Source organism: Sapajus apella, unplaced genomic scaffold (genome assembly GCF_009761245.1).
Source record: "Sapajus apella isolate SASKATOON/1434 unplaced genomic scaffold, GSC_monkey_1.0 scaffold42, whole genome shotgun sequence".
Taxonomy (NCBI): Eukaryota; Metazoa; Chordata; class Mammalia; order Primates; family Cebidae; genus Sapajus; species Sapajus apella.
In genome coordinates this window covers 16,815,855-16,832,798 of record NW_022436982.1, presented here as the reverse complement: position 1 = coordinate 16,832,798, position 16,944 = coordinate 16,815,855, and the positions used below count along the sequence as shown (strand labels likewise).

Below are 16,944 nucleotides of genomic sequence, written 5' to 3'. Positions count from 1 at the left end.
CTCCTTTGATAAAACTCATCTGGTGACTCAGATTCTGAAAGTAGATCACCAAAGGAAAAAAGAAAAAAGAAAACCATGAAAAATTATTTGAGAGCAGGAAATGGAACAAATCTTCAACTTACTCTTTACTCTGTAATTCACACATTTAACCTGGCAGAGGAAGACCCTAAGGATTCTTGGAGGCTGAAAACTTAAAATTTGAGGAATGAAAGAAAGAACAGCAAGGGTGAATGGCACTGCTTCTGCCTTCTAGAAATTGGATTCCACTGGCAGCTGGCTGAATGAAGCCAATAACAGATTCATGGTCCTGGAAAATGTTTCATCCCCTAAACGAAAACATCATTATTTCCTTGTAACAGAAACTGTACTTCTTGACAAGTTAGACAACCTAAAATAATCAATGCCAAGGTCCAATTTATAAAATCTGTTGGCAACCTATAAAAAAGAAATAATCTGTGTATTTGCAATTATTTGTAGAGCCTACTTTATTATTATTCCAGTCTAATCTACCCCCACTCCCAAATTAAAAGACTTTAAAAGGGGCTGACAGATTTCCAAATAAAATGCCAAACATTTAAAAGCTTTTGTAAGCCAAAATTATCAATGTGCACATTTGCACAATGAAGTGCCAAATGTCTAAAAGATGGATGAGTTTCAACGACCATTTTCATTCACCTTGATCCTGTCATTCAACTAATAAGCAAACAGTTCACGTATATTCAAAGAACTGTAATCTCTATTCATTTGTGTGACGCTTACTTATCTATTTAAAATTTCTTACACAGAACTTGCAGTTAATTAACTTTATGAGAAAAATGGCAAATAATGCATTGGCTCTCATGTCAAATTCAAAATAATGGTTTTTTCAGTGAGAGGTTTTCTTGTTTGTTTTGGGGTCTTTTTTTTTTGAGGAGGGGGGATGTTGGTCATTAACAGCATCACAAGGTTAGAATGAAATTAAACCTAAAGTTAGCATAGGAAGTATTCAAGTTCCAAGAGTTACACGATACCCCTATGAACAGATTTGGTGTTTGAACTCTACACAATTCTGTCCTTAATCAACTGTGTGCTTTAAACTCAATCAAGTGCTCATGGGTTATGTTTTCTCAAACCACCAACTTTTCTTAGACAATGTCATACCAGTTGCATAAGCTCCATAGAGACGCTCCTAATGCTCCTCTGTTTTACTCCATTGAGCAAATAATGGCAATGGTTGTAACATGCACCGGCTATTAGATTTGCACTCCTACCAAGAAAGATCTAGGAAACTTTGGAGAGTTTACCCACAATTATTTGACCATTATCTATAGCCTTACAGACCAGCATATAACTATGAAGTTAAAGGCGGCTAGAAACATCAAATACTCAAGCAAAACAAAACAAAAACTAATAGGACAACCAGCAAACCAATCTATCAGAATTCCAGCTGGCTATGAGTAAAACACTGCAATGCAACTTCCTGGATGTAGGGTATTTCAACTGCCCATTTAGTAGGTTTCATTCATGAGCCCTTATTAAAACTACAAGGTAGTCTTCAAAGAAAAAATATGAAAGTATTACATGTATTTAAATACCAGTAGGAGAGAAAATCTAGAAGGTTCTCATCAGTCATGGGTCATGTTATGAAGGGAAAAGAAGCCATGAAGCAGCACAGAATTCCAGAGAAAAGCAGGCGATCTGTGAAACAGAACACAGAGAACACAATATGTTCTGCCCAGTTTTGGAGGCCTAGATTTCCTTTCAAGAACATAGCTATAACATTTGATCTGCTTACTGTAATGTCATCAATGTAAGCAACAGATGACATTAATTTCTGAAGACCTCCACCCCACTTGTGTCGTGACTATTAAACAAGTGAATCAATGAATCCTAACCCAAGTTCTATAATAAACACAGAATATTCTCTCAAGGGGTCCGTGAAATCCTCAAGACAAAATACAGAGTACATTAATTTCCAAAATACATATTTTCCATAGAGCATTTAGAGGTAGGAAGGAGAATGAAGTGGTAAGAGCTAAATAAAACCTGAGAAAAGTTCCTTTATCCAAATTCCTTCCTATTACAGTCGAGGAATCAGTCTGACAGAAGTAAATCAATTCACCCCAATGTCGTGTATATTTGCTTATTTGTTTATTTTGAAATGGAGTTCCACTCTTGTTGCCCAAGCTGGAGTGCAATGGCATGCTCTCGGCTCACTGCAACCTCCGCCTCCCAGATTCAAGTGAATCTCCTGCCTCAGCTTCCTGAGTAATTGAACTTACAGGTGCACACCACCATGCCCGGCTAATTTTTTGTATTTTTTTAGTAGAGATGAGGTTTCACCATGTTGGCCAGACTGGTCTTGAACTCCTGAACTGAGGTGATCTGCCTGCCTTGGTCTCCCAAAGTGATGGGATTACAGGCATGAACCACCACGTCCAGCCGGTCATGTATATTTGTTTCTGGAGAAGAATTAGAACAGAAACCCTCAGAACAGTGATACGCTTCCTACAAATCCACCCTTCTCTTGCCACACCAATTTCACTCCCTACTCCCAAGTGACAACTGGCCTATTCCACAGATGATGAGTAAGATCTTCTCTTAGAAGCACTCTGCCTTCTAAGAGAGCCAAGATTAACAAACAAATCCATAAACACTCTTCTTGACAATTTCAACCTTCTGTCCCTATAAGCATTTTACCAGGATCTTCAAAAAGTAAAGACCCACTCTGAGTGTGAACTCCATTCTTTTTCCATTTCCTGGAACAGTTTCTCAAGCAATGAAATGCCATGAGGGAAGAGAAAAAAAAACTAGCTTGGGAAGCTAAGAGCTTCAAGGTCATTAGCCTTAGAGTAGTAATGGTTGACTATATTCCTTTATGGTTCCTTTATCCTTAGTTCACCAAGGGCAAAGAGCAATTTTTTTTTCTCTGATGTTTTTCAAGTGTTACTTTCCTTGCAGGCCCATCATGGGGGCCTGACATGCTGAGAATTGCTGGTTATTTAGCCACTTGCCATAAGGAATTACTACTGCTGCATGTAAGACAAATGGTGTCCCTGACTCCAGGAGGACTACTGCGAAGGGACTTACAGGTGGCCAAGCAAGCCCTTCAAGAAAATCATGTGAGTTCAAACCCTGCTTAAAACTCCCCATTTCATTTCGAATAGTAACCCTGGTCCTTCACATGGCCTCCTAGCTTCTTCCTTCCCTCCATGGTCTGACACCAGCTTACCAGCCTTACTTTGCTATGTTCTCTCAGGATCACTTACAATGGCCTGTCCACATCTCCAATGTCCCAAGCAAGATCCCTGTAATCTCAGGCCTTCAGTCCTTTTGCAATACTCAGCACCCTCTACCTTGCCCTCAGACAACCTAGTTAATTTCTCTCCATCCTTCAGATCTCAGTTCAAACAGCTCTTCAGAGAAGACTTCTCTGACCCCACAAACTGCATTTGATGGTCACTTTCCAGATAGAATATTACTCAGAATTTAAAAATGCTCTGCATTTTTAAATGCAAAGCATTTTTAAATTCTGAGTAACATTCTATCTGGAAAACGAGGAGGGGTCCCAAAGCTCAAAAAAACATTGACCATCACTGGCCAGTTACAAAAAAAAAAAAATCCCTTAAGGCAAAATAATTCAGGTATTTGTAGTATTTAATTTCTACTCTTGAGTTAACTATACTAATAAAAAAACTCAATGTTACAAATTTTTCGAAGTGGTCCCCAAATCCACTTGTTGGGGTCAATGTCTATGTATTTCAAACATTCCAAAAACAGATCAAAACTTTTGAAAACTTTATTCTCCTTTCCCTGTGTTGGTTGCAACGAGTGGCAGTTACAGAAAAGCAAACAATACACCAGGCTTAGAGTCAGACTGTAAGCCAGGCCCTACTACTACAAGCTGCCTGACCATGAGCAACTCCACTATCTTCTCTATGCCCAGTCACTTTTTCATAGAAAGAAGAAAACAATGCTACTTCCTTAAAGAACTCAGGAGACATGTATCTTGAAGCCAATGTTTGCCTTCAACAGTTACCATTTTACCTCTTTGCCTTATTACCTAATGATACTGGTCTCCTCATCCATTTGTGAACTCCATACAAGTAAGGGGTTTTTAGTCTTTTTTCTCTATCACTGAATCCCGAGTCTAGTATAGTGTCTGTCCTACATATAGTTAAGTACTCAACAAAGAGTTTTTAAATAAATGGATTACAAGATAGTGCAGTATGAAAATGGATTCTCCTGTCTCCACGTATTAGTTTTGTTTTGTTTTTTTAAGGGAGATGTTAATAATTCTACAAAGGGTAATACATCTTCATCAGTCTCCCCTGTGTATGATTAGTTACTATTCTTTCATAGAATTCAGTGTTCACTGGGGTCCAGTCAGTCATGGATACCCATGAGTACTTTAGAAAAGTCTAGTCAGTGAGTTTCATTCACATATAGTGGCTTCATTTCTTTAGTATCACAAATTGTTCAAAAGAAGAACCAAGTTATAGAATGTTGTGCAAATATCAACACTGTCCTTCCAAAAAAATGGAGAAACAATTCATATGGATGAGATGTTAGCAACAGCAACTTTATATAATAGCAAACATTATTCATTTTTTCTGCAATGTCGAAATAGTTTAATACTTTAATTGATTTTCAATCAGTATTGATTTTTCCTTGTAATGCATGTTTATAATCATTTTACATGTAGTAACTCATTTAATTCTCACCACCACAACTCCATGAGTTAGGTATCATTATTATCCTTATTTGGTAGAGAAGGAAACTGCACTGCATTTGTGGTTATAAAATATGTGTACTTGGGCCAGGCATGGTGGCTCACACCTGTAATCACAGCACTTTGGGAGGCTGAGGCGGGCGAATCACAAGGTCAGGAGTTCAAGACCAGCCTTGCTAATATGGCGAAATCCCACCTATAGTAAAAATACAGAAATTAGCCAGTGTGGTGGCACGCACCTGTAGTCCCAGCTACTCAGGAGACTGAGGCAGAAGAATCGCTTGAACCCAGGAGGCAAAGGTTGCAGTGAGTCGATACTGTGCCACTGCACTCCAGCCTGGGCAAAAGAGTGAGACTCCATCTAAAAAAAAAAAAAAAAAAATGGGTACTTGGCCAGGCATGGTGGCTCACGCCTGTAATCCCAGCACTTTGGGAGAACAACGTGGGCAGATCATTTGAGGTCAAGAGTTCAAGACCCACCTGACCAATATAGTGAAACCCCTGTCTCTAGTAAAAACACAAAAATATTAGCCAGGCCTGGGGTGGCACATACCTGTAGTGCCAGTTACTTGGGAAACTGAGCCAAGAAAACTGCTTGAACCTGGGAGGCAGAGGTTGCAGTGGGCGGAGATAGCACCCCTGCACTCTAGCGTGGGCAGTACAGCGAGACTCTTTCAAAAAAACTTATGTACTGAATATCTATTTAGCAGAAAACTAGTGTGTGCAAGGCACAGCTCTGGTATCCCATTTTAAATATGAGGTTTAACTCTCTTGCCAAGAAAAACAGATTTAAGTTAAGAGGTTTTAGAAGAATTGGTGTCTAAAGTTGAATTTTTTTTTTCCCAGACTTACCAGTTTGAGACTGGCTCTAATAGGATAAATCTTTCAACTGTAGGGAGTCTTCAGTAAAATACAGCACCCATCCCACCTAGTTAAGAATCCTGGCACTAGAAATCTATTTCACCCCACTCAGCAGGCTGCAGTACATAATTATTTTCATCTGGTTATGACATGAGGTAGAGAGTTTAATCTCTAAAAGCCTACAGGGATTGATTTTAGCAGTTTTAGAAATTGCCTCTCACGCTATGAATGTGCCTCACAGCAAGACGGTCCTGCTAATGGTTCCCAGATTAGGATTTGGGAGGACCAACAGCATGGCTTCCTCCTCTTCATTATTTGCTTTCCTTTGTGGGCCAAGTCTATGGTCATTCAAGGTATTCTCATGATGCTGCTTTCAAAAACAATTTGCTCTGATTTGGAAGAAGGATCAGAGGTCATTTTTTTTAAAAGGTATAATCAATTATTACTATCGCTGGAGTCAAATGAATGCATACATAAAGCAGACCATCAGTAACATATTCTTAGAAACATAAAGGGGTATATGTAAATTAAACAGAATCCCAAACAACAATGTGGCCATGAACATGAACAAATCTCTAGTTTTATCTTGATTTTTAAAACTTTTGCCTACCTCTTCCTTCAAGGAAAAGAAAATTCTAGAAAACTAGTTCAATAATAGATTTAATGTCTCCTTATTTCTTATTGTTTGACCAATCAACCCTAATTTGTCCCAGGTTTTAAGTGAAGCCTCCTCACCACACAAAGTCAGCAGAAATGAAAAAAGGACACTCTGCTAATCATTAATTTTAAAGTGAAATTGCTACAAAGACTGGGACTAATAAATCTCATAAAGTAAAAATTATCTAATAATATATTTTTTTCAGTTTTTGGTAATAGAGCCAACCTCAAGAAAATAGAAAATAAAGAATTAAAAATATATATATGCAAAATAAAATTCCTGCTTACAAAGATTCAGAAAAGGCCCTCGGCCTGCCCACAGCACTGAGTGATAGCAGACCACTTATATTAACAGTGACAACTACAGGTCTAAAAGGTACTCAACTTACACATCTGGTTAGAATATTTTGGCTCTGCCAAAAAAATTACCATATCATGAATTCTCTCCCCACTGTCGTAGTATTCTCATGCAGGGGACTACATACGTAAGTTCCAAGAGTCACATTTTTATAAGCATAGAGAAGTAACAAAACACTCTCAAAATGCTGCTTTCTTTTCATGTTCTTGAACCCAAAAATGGACCCAACAAAGATCTCAGTCATATAAGCCTGAAACACAGTGAAACATAATCTTAGAAAACCGTAATTCTACCAGACTGGAATTGGTACACCAATTGGTACACCCGCCGAGTTCTTCCATCTCCAGCCTTGAAGTCAATGCCTGGTGAAAAGGAGGTTCTCAAATGATATTTGTAGAATGAGATAAATAAAACCTCAGAATTATTTAAAGTACTTTCAAACATGTTATCACATTGTGATTCTCTGAATGTATACAAGACAGCTATTCTTGTGCCATTTCAAAGATGAGGAGCCCTAACTTCAGAGCTATAAAATTAGCCTGGTTTTAGGACTCCTAAGGTACTACCTTCTATTACCATCAACTCCACCCCAACATTTAAAAAGCTCAGGGTTTCTACTCTTTCACTTTTGCTCTGCTTTCTGTATTTTATGATACCTGGTATAAAAACACCAAAAGGAAAAGGCAAGCAGGTCACTCAGATGCCAAACCCTAACAAGATCACTACTGCCCTTTGTAGCTATGCAAGCCTGATGGCTCAGTCTACCAGGTACTTAGGTCTATGTAAATAAGGCACGCGTAATGCAATATTATACTGTAAACAAGTTTCAACCCACCACATATTTTTAACCAAAAATGTTTCCTTGGAATTTTTTTTTCATGTGCAGATCCATACTGACTGTTTAATTCTAGATAGACTTTGATAGGAAAAACAAAGCGGGCCCAGCACGGTGACTCACACCTGTAATCCCAGCATTTTGGGAGGCTGAGGGAGGTGGATCACTTGAGGTCAGGAATACGAGACCAGCCTGGCCAACATGGCAAAACCCCACCTGTGACTAAAAGTACATAAATTAGCTGGGCATAATGGTGGGTGCTTGTAATTCCAGCTACCTGGGAGGCTAAGGAGGCTGAGGCAGGAGAATTGCTTGAACCTGGGAGGCAGAAGTTACAGTGAGTCAAGATCATGCCAGGGCAACAGAGCAACACATTGTCTCAAAAGAAGAAAAAAGAAAATGAGAGTCATTACCTCAAATCTTTTAGGTTCTGTGGATTTCACTGTAAAAACCAAGCATCAGAGAATCACATCACACCACCACATATGAACTGCAGAATGGTAAATCCAGTGTTTTCAGATTCCCCAACTTAGACTTCAAAGTAGATGTGATTTTCACCTGATAGCTGACTCTTGCTCTTAGGTAAAACTGTATTTCAACAATGGACTCAACATAGAGTATTTATTATATGCCAGGTTTATGCTAGGTTTGGTGATTCAAACATGAATAAAACATGACTCCTGACCCAAGGTAAGGACATTAATAGTAGTTGAGAAAGATACAAAGAAATACTAAAAGGCTATTGTACTGGTCTATGTGTGCCACAAACGTGGTTGCTACATATAATTTCTTAAGGAATATGCATGAAAAAAACTACTAATTTCACTAGTCAGTAGAGGTGAGCTAATAGAAGTTGGCTCTTAGATAATTCCTCCTTGTAGAAATAATTGATTCATAAAAGTTTCTAACAGAGCTTCCAACACAGTGGATTAAACTCTTAACAACTCTGGATAATTTTCTCAGATAAAAGACATTAGAAACTTAAGGATTCTTTTCCTTAAAAGTGAAGCAATAATTCTCCAACAGTTTGTATATAATATACATATCTGAAAGTAATCTTAGATGTTTTCAATTCAATCATAACTAGCACTCACTGCTAAGGGTCTGCATCTTTTAATGCCCTGTTTATATTATGCTATGTGTCAATATGATAGAAGTTACATGCCATCACACATTTCGTACCAGTCTTCCTTCAGTGTGGTACAAAAATACAGCCCAATTACTACTGAGTTTTGAAAGTTATCCTAGAATAGAAATAAAATGCCCTACACCAAATATTAAGCAATGATAAACATTTAATTAACTGTGGCTCATTAGATGACTACCTTTCTGAAAGGATTTACTACCTTTGATTCGCACAGATCTGCAGGTTAGAAGAGAACCCCATGTGAGTCTAAACCATGCTGTGCACTCTATAGCTCTGGGACCAAACACTTCATTCCTTCCAAGACGTCATCACCATATGCCTATTAGGCATCCAGCTCTATAGCCTGTAATTCTCTCCCAAAACTAGAAGTACAATGGCTTTCAGTCAAAAAAATTAAAGGCTGATTAGAAGATCCTCTCAATCTTCCAGCCAAGAAAAATGTACTTTCTGGCATATAGACTGAATTGAAAAGTATTTTAAAATATGATTAGTCAACAAATGCAGTGCACGTACCTACGTACAAACATGCATGCCTGAAAGCACACACCCACTACCACCCCATGACAGTCACCAGAAACTGCTAGACTAATCCCCAGAACTCCTTCCAATGACCCAAGGCACAGTTGCAGGATTCTCTTCTAAATGGCCTTTCCTAATCGATCAATATTGATGAGAGTTGAAACCTGTTTTCCATCTTTAACTTACTCTGTTCTTCAGATAAGGAGGTCTAAAGAAGTATCAAAGAAGTTACAAAGATCAAACAGCGAGTCAGTGACAAGAGTCTGGGTTAGAAAAAATCCAGACCTTGTGCCTTCTGGTCCATACCAGAGTATCTATCTGGAATGTTTATCACACACCCCCTAACCCTTACTATTCCTTGATTTCTTTGTGTCCTGATCATTTAACTTCTTACCATCTCATTTTGGCAGCCACATATGCTCCTCTCCCTTTTGCTTTTACAGAATCTAATGCCCCGGCATAAAAGGGGAGAAAACTTACTGCCATTTCATATCCACACAGCTAATGAATGCCCATAGTTAATATGGCCTCTCCCCCTTTAAGCCATTAGCTGTCACTCAAAAGTTCATTCTAAAGCCTGACCTTTGCTTCTGCTCAGAAGTATTTATTCACCCTATCAAAAGTGTTTTTCAAAAAAAACAAAAACAAAAAAACAACAAAAAAAGTGTTTTTCCTTTAATGTTATGATGGCAGGCTGCAGTGGTTGTATGCCTTTCCAAATACGCACATCTATGACAAACACTATACGGTTTTGTCACTAAAACTCAAGAACTTAGATGGTAAGATATACCAAAGGCAAAAAAGAATTACCAGGTCAAGGGACTTGGAAAAACTGGTATTTCTATGCTTGTCATCTGCCACAGAAACCAAGTACAATGTTTATAAATCTGACACCAAATGAACATTTCAATCACAGTTAATTCAGCAGTTCTATTGTCAAATGAGCCTACAACTGTTCATCAGAGAAGGCTTATTACCACATGTATGCACTCAGATTGGAAATTTTCATTACTCTTTAAATACCATAACATATCTTGGCCACCCTACAATAAACAGGCCTAACTGTAGATAATATCATATGTAACAGAATCAGCTTTTTTGACTGAAATCCCACAAGTTCCACCACTGTAATCTCAGCTAGGGTAATTAATATTTTTGTTGTTCTTTTGATTCCTCGTTTGAACACTGTAATATTCTACTTCACAGGCAGAAATGACCTAATAGGCAACGTTCTAGGGAAATTTTTAAAAAGGTCATAAATTAATGGACAAAAGAGTCCTTCTTTAAACAACACATAAGCCAATCTGAATGACATCTACCATTTTAATGAGTTTTTGTTTGTCAGACACTGTGCTGACCCTCACCTAAACTATGTTTTCTTGAATCCTCATTCCAACCCTAAGTAATAACAGTTATTACCTTCCGTATTTAAAAATGAGGAAATTCAGGCTTAAAGAAATTCTGTGCCTTGTCAAACTTTCTACAGCACAGTTGGGATTCAAACTCAAGCCTTTCTGACTCCGATGCTTTCTATACCTACACTGCCTATGCTACCTCCACTACACTATAAATACTTAGAAAACATTTGTAAAATTGTTGTGAGGCAATCAGAATTGTAACTAATTATTGCTCAAAATATAGATATCCTGGATAAACAGTATGTCCACAATCAAACCACCACATCCTCAAAAGCTAAACAAAACCAGCGCATAAGGTGTGTGTGGGTCATTTCAGATGACAATGGAACCCTTATAATCCTTGAGTGGTTTTACCGCACTGTGGTATTCCCCATGCCTTGTTATAAAAGGAAAAATACGAAGTTTGAAAATGTTTAAATAATGAATACATAAAACATGTAAAAAAAGATAAAATACTTCAAAGGTTAATCCATGAAAAGATCTGCGTGCATGATGGCTGCCCATAACAAAAGATGTATCTCCTAAGCGTATGTCTGCAAGAAATTATTATTGTTATTATTATTATTTTTTTGAGATGGAGTTTCACTCTTGTCAAGGCTGGAATGCAATGGCACAATCTCGGCTCACTGCAACCTCTGCCTCTCGGGTTCTAGTGATTCTCCTGCCTCAGCCTTCCAAGTAGCTGGGACTACAGGCATGCACCACACCATGCCCAGCTAATTTTGTATTTTTAGTAGAGATGGGGTTTCACCATGTTGGCCAGGCTGCTCTCCAACTCCTAACCTCAGGTGATCGACCCACCTTGGCCTCCCAAAGTGCTGGGATTATAGGCATGAGCCACGCGCCCAGCCTGCAAGACATTATTTAACGCATGTATTTTTTGGAGTTTCGAAGCTGCTTTGCCCTATGTTATTTTAACATATGAACCTCCACTATGATTTTTAGTATCTTGCAAACTGTTAATCTACCAAACTAGTAAGAGAAATTCACTCAGAAAAGATGCTGGCATCAGAATTTCCAAAATAATTCATGTAGATATGAGTATGATACTTTCTGTCCCTATGATAGGAAAAAGAAACTAATGGGTGTTTGGTACTTGCAGTACACAGATATCATGCTAGGGATTTTCACATATGTCATCTTAAAAATACTCCAGCATAAATATTATTATACCTATTTTATAGAAAACAGTGCGTCATAAAGTAAAAGATGCTAAGGGCTGGGGAGGGAGAATGGAGGATTTACTGTTGAGTACAGGGTGTCTCTGTGGAGTGATGAAAGTGTTCTAGAATTCTACAGGGCTGATGTTTCTACAATCTTGTGAGTATACTAAAAACCACTGACTATACACTTTAAAATAGTAACTTTTCTCTCGATTTAAAAAATTGAACAATCATGGTAAATATTAACATTTGGGAAATCTGGGTAAAGAATGTATAGGAATTCATTGTTATTTTTTTCTTTCCGACTCTTGTATAAGCCTGAATTTATTTTATTTTGTTTTGTTTTGTTTCTTGGAGTCTCTCTTGCTCTGTCACACAAGCTGCAATGCAGTAGCGCAACCTTGGCTCACTGCAACCTCCATCTCCTGGGTTCAAGCAATTCTCCTGCATCAGCCTCCCAAGTAGCTAGAATTACAGGTGCACACCACCACACAGCTAATTTTTGTATTTTCAGTAGAGATGGGGTTTTGCCATGTTGGCCAGGCTGGTCTTGAACTCCTAACCTCAAGTGAAGGCCTGAATTTATTTCAAAATTACAAGTTTTTTAATGAAACAACAATATAAATATATTTAACATATCTGAACTGTACACTTTAAAAAGTTGAGGGTAAATCTTATGTGTTTTTTAAACATAATTAAAAATAGATTAGATAGATGATTGATTGATAGAGAAACAGATGAATTTGCCCAAGATTCTACCATAGTCAGCAGCAGAATCAGTATTCAAATTCAGGTCTTTACAACTCCAAAGCCAATACTCTTTCTTATAAGACCAAAAAGGGCAGGGTTATAATTCTGTTTGTCCTGGATAGTACTGACATGTCATTTATGGTCATTCCAAAGATGTACACTAAGATATATTCCTTTTTTGTGTGTGAGACAGAGTCTTACTCTGTCGCCCAGGTTGGAGTGCAGTGGCACAATCTCGGCTTAATGCAAGTTCTGCCTCCCGGGCTCAAGTGATTCTCCTGCCTCAGCCTCCCCGGCCTCAGCCTCAGAGTAACTGGGACTACAGGTGCACACCACCACGCCCATCTAATTGTTGTATTTTTAGTAGAGACAGGATTTTGCCATGTTGACCAGGCTGGTCTCAACCTATTGACCTCAAGTGATCCACCTGCCTTGGCCTCCCAAAGTGCTGACATTAGAGGCATGAGCCGCCACACCCAGCCTACATATTCTTTTTTTTTTCTTTTGAGTCGCAGTCTCACCCTGTCACCCAGGCTGGAGTGCAATGGTGCAATCTCGGCTCACTGCAACCACCACCTCCTGGGTTCAAGCAATTCTCCTTCTCAGCTGGGACTACAGGCACATGCCACCACACCCAGCTAATTTTTGTAATTTTAGTAGAGACGGGGTTTCACCATGTTGGTCAGGCTGGTCTCAAACTCCTGACCTCATGATCTGCCCGCCTCAGTCTCCCAAAGTGCTGGGATTACTGCACCCGGCCCAGCCTACATATTCTGAAGTTCCTTTTTTATAAATGAAAACTCTATTACCAAGTAAATAGGTTTTAGTAAATGTTTCTGAGCTACTTTAGGTTTACCATGTAAGACTACAAATGTGTGTGGAAGAAATTTAGGTACTATGCTGGTTCATCAAACAGTTACTCCCAATTGAATAGTATTCAAAAACAAGCAGAATTCATGTTAGAACTCAAGCAGAAATTCATGCTAGAATTTTTCTTCCAAGTTAAAATGCCAGAACTGATAGTGCCATGAGGATGCAATGAGCATGTGAAATATTTGCTTTCATCAAATTCTTGCTTTTATTCTAAGAGTTTTTTTGTTCATTTAAAAATCTTTTGGCCAGGCAGGGTTGCTCACAGCTATGAAGCAGGAGGATTGCTCGAGGCTAGGAGTTCAAGACCAGCCTGGGCAACATGGTGAGTCACCATCTCTACCAAAAAAGAAAAAAAAAATCTTTTAAGAGTTTAGCAATTTCTCATGAGGATAAGTTTTTTTTTAACATTACAAAAAAAATGATAGGAGTTTCAACACACATTATAAGTACCAGTTTACCAAACATTGACACACAGTATGATGGGCGTTTGCATAAATGGGTATATCTGGGTTTGAATTGGGGGCTTATGACTAAATACTCTTAAGTATGCCAACTGCATAAAATATCCATATAACTTTACAAATCACGTTTACTTAAAAATGTTAAGAACTAGAATTTAGTGTTCCATTTGTTAATCTGCAATCAAGTATACACTTCAAAAAAATAAACATTCCCTTTTACAAAAAAAAATGATGTCAGGTAGGAATTCTGGGGAGAACAAGAATAATATTTTTACAAATATTTTTCATTTTTTATATCAATAACTATCCAGTCATTTCCAGGAAGGCAGTATTGATATTTGGGGTAGAACAACTCATCATTGTGTGTAAATTATTCTGCAATCCTGAAGTTGCAGTGTCCTTGGCCCACTAAGTAGCAGGAAACATCCCCCCAATTTAGACATTTGTGACAAACAAAACATTGACCAAGATTTCCAAACACTCCACGTAGGTAGCAGCATCACCAGGTTCAGAACCCAAGCAAGCCTTAACACCTTCCACCCCTTACTACTTCACAGTGAACGGATGAGTGGGAAGTTCCTTATCAGTCAGGCTGGGGGCCAACCCTCCCAGGCACTGCCAGGATGTCCCATGTTTTGAAATAACTTTCTCTTATACAGCCTATCAGCGTAAACTTGGATTTACATCATCTTATTCTTAAAACCAAACATACCTGCATTAATTTGACTGACACCATAAAAACTCTAAAAGAGATGAGCATTTTTTTAAATGGAGGGACCTTTTAATTATTTAACATCAGCTTTTTACAGTTATAGTCTTCAGAAGTCATATGGTCTAGACCATGGAGCTTTTCAATGCAACAAGTCATAATGTACTCATTAGAAAGAAACCACTGGTAGTTTGGTTTTCGAAATAGAAAAAAAAGAATCCAAACCCCATGTTACAGAACACAAAATGTTCAAGTTCAATGCCTCTGCATACTTAAGTTACCATATGACAGAAACGATGCAGAATTTATTAAAACTAATCTGGTATAAAATTAAAAAGAGCTAAGTTTGAAATACAGTTTTGATGAATTTCTAACTATAAAAAATGAAAGACAAGATGCTACAAAGTAATACATTAATTTAACAAGAGGAAAGAAAATCCAGCATTTTCGGTGTTAAATTCTAAACCATTATCAATAACAGAATTGTACAATCTTTTTACTGTTTCCTTAAGCAAAGCCCAAAAGACCTGCTCATTAATAAGAAAAGTCATTGTATTCTCACTATGAAAAATATTTGTCACCAATTATGTGGTATATTCTTTCCCAAGTTCTGACTAGAATCATGTAAGTCCACCACACAATACAGCACAGCGTTAAATACCACAATCTATCACCAGAATTAACTGCTCCCAGTCCTAAGACTTTAATTTCGACAAGGCTGCAGTTCAGAGACTAAAGACTGGTAGAGTTTCTCTTTCAGCAGGCATGGACAAGGACCACATATTTTCATACATGCTGGTGCACATGAGAAACTGTTTGTGGCCCCAGCCAGAAGCATATCTAAGACAAGATTTCTAAGTTTGTGAAAATTCTACAATACACTTTCGCAAAAGAAGCCCCAAATTATTTTAGAACAATCCATGAAGATTGTGACCAAAGCACCAGCAGGTTTTCCATAAGCCAAAATCTTTTGAAAACTTTGAGTAAAAAGAAATCCTATAAAATTTTGCAATCACCGCACTAGACCATCAATTTCCAATTTACAGATGAAATATCTCAGTCAAAACTGCAAAGGCAGTCAGTATTAGTGTATAATTACTGGTAAAGACAGATATGCTTTGTAAACACCCGAAACTTTTCTTCCCTGAAAGTACACTATTTCTGCAAAACACAAAGTAGATAATACATTTAAAATAGTAGTATCTGTTCACAGTGTCAAGTTGCTGCATGGTAGAAAATGATCTCTGTAGCAGGTCAAGATAAAACTAAATGTGAAGACGTATGCTGCGGTAGGTCTACTTTCCAATTACTAGAAGTAAGCATATAAGAGATATAATTAGTTATGACACCAGGACAGGCATACATGTTTCAACACACACGCAGCTCAGAACAAAGTTTTTGGCACTATATGACAGAGAACAAACCAAAGACTCAACGAAAGGTTATGGAGTGTGTGTCTTTTTTTTTTTTTTTTTAACTTGCCACATCAAATTATTTTTTTTTACATTTTAAGCATATTTTGATTTGTTTAAACATCTCTCTAAAGATTTCTCAGGGGAGGCAGGGAACGACCCTGCAGCTTTAATTGAACCTACATTACAAATTAAGGAGGTTGACTTTATAAAATTCATTTGGTTAAAAAAGAAAAAAGAACTGACCAAAAACATTTAAGAAATTCTGAAGTACCATTCACAAGTTTCTCAATGAGGAATAGAATATTAAATTATAATACTAAAATATACAAAGCAGTGTAACTTAATTTTGACAATTAAAAACTTGTCTGAGATATATCAAGATATCCCAAAACCATAACCATTGAGCAAGGCTTTAAAAACTAAAACATGAAATTATTAAATAAATTCATTAGTAAATCATGATCCAGTTAGGATCATTTAGTCTTTGATAAAGACAGAAAAATGAAGACCATAAAGATATACCTGAGAATCTACAGAGCAGCATGTGCAGTACATAGGTACACAGTTGATTAAAATAAAGGGTGATTAAGCTCATATGAAGCACAAACTCAGGAAGCTGGAGAGACAGATTACATAGACAACACATAAAAAACTGAAATCCTATAAAAAACTTCTGTGTTCATGGTGTGCACCTGTAATCCCAGCTACTCAGGAGGCTGAGGCAGGAGAATCACGTGAACCCAGGAGGTGGAGGTTGCAGTGAGCTAAGATGACGGGATTGCACTCCAGCCCGGGCGATGGTGCAAGACTCCATCTCAAAAACTTCTGTGTTCAATCTCAAAAGATTGAAGCAAATATTCCAAAGCAACCCTTTTGTTTATTCAAAGAAAATAAAACGGCCGGGCGCGGTGGCTCAAGCCTGTAATCCCAGCACTTTGGGAGGCCGAGGCGGGTGGATCACGAGGTCAAGAGATCGAGACCATCCTGGTCAACATGGTGAAACCCCGTCTCTACTAAAAATACAAAAAATTAGCTGGGCACGCGCCACCGTGCCCAGCTAATTTTTT

At 37.9% G+C, this 16,944-nt stretch overlaps 1 protein-coding gene across 7 annotated transcripts in view; it reads right to left on the bottom strand.

The window, feature by feature from the left end:
• BNC2 (basonuclin 2) overlaps nucleotides 1–16,944 on the bottom strand; it is a 452,901-nt gene that overhangs the window by 411,053 nt on the left and 24,904 nt on the right. The window lies entirely within an intron of this gene.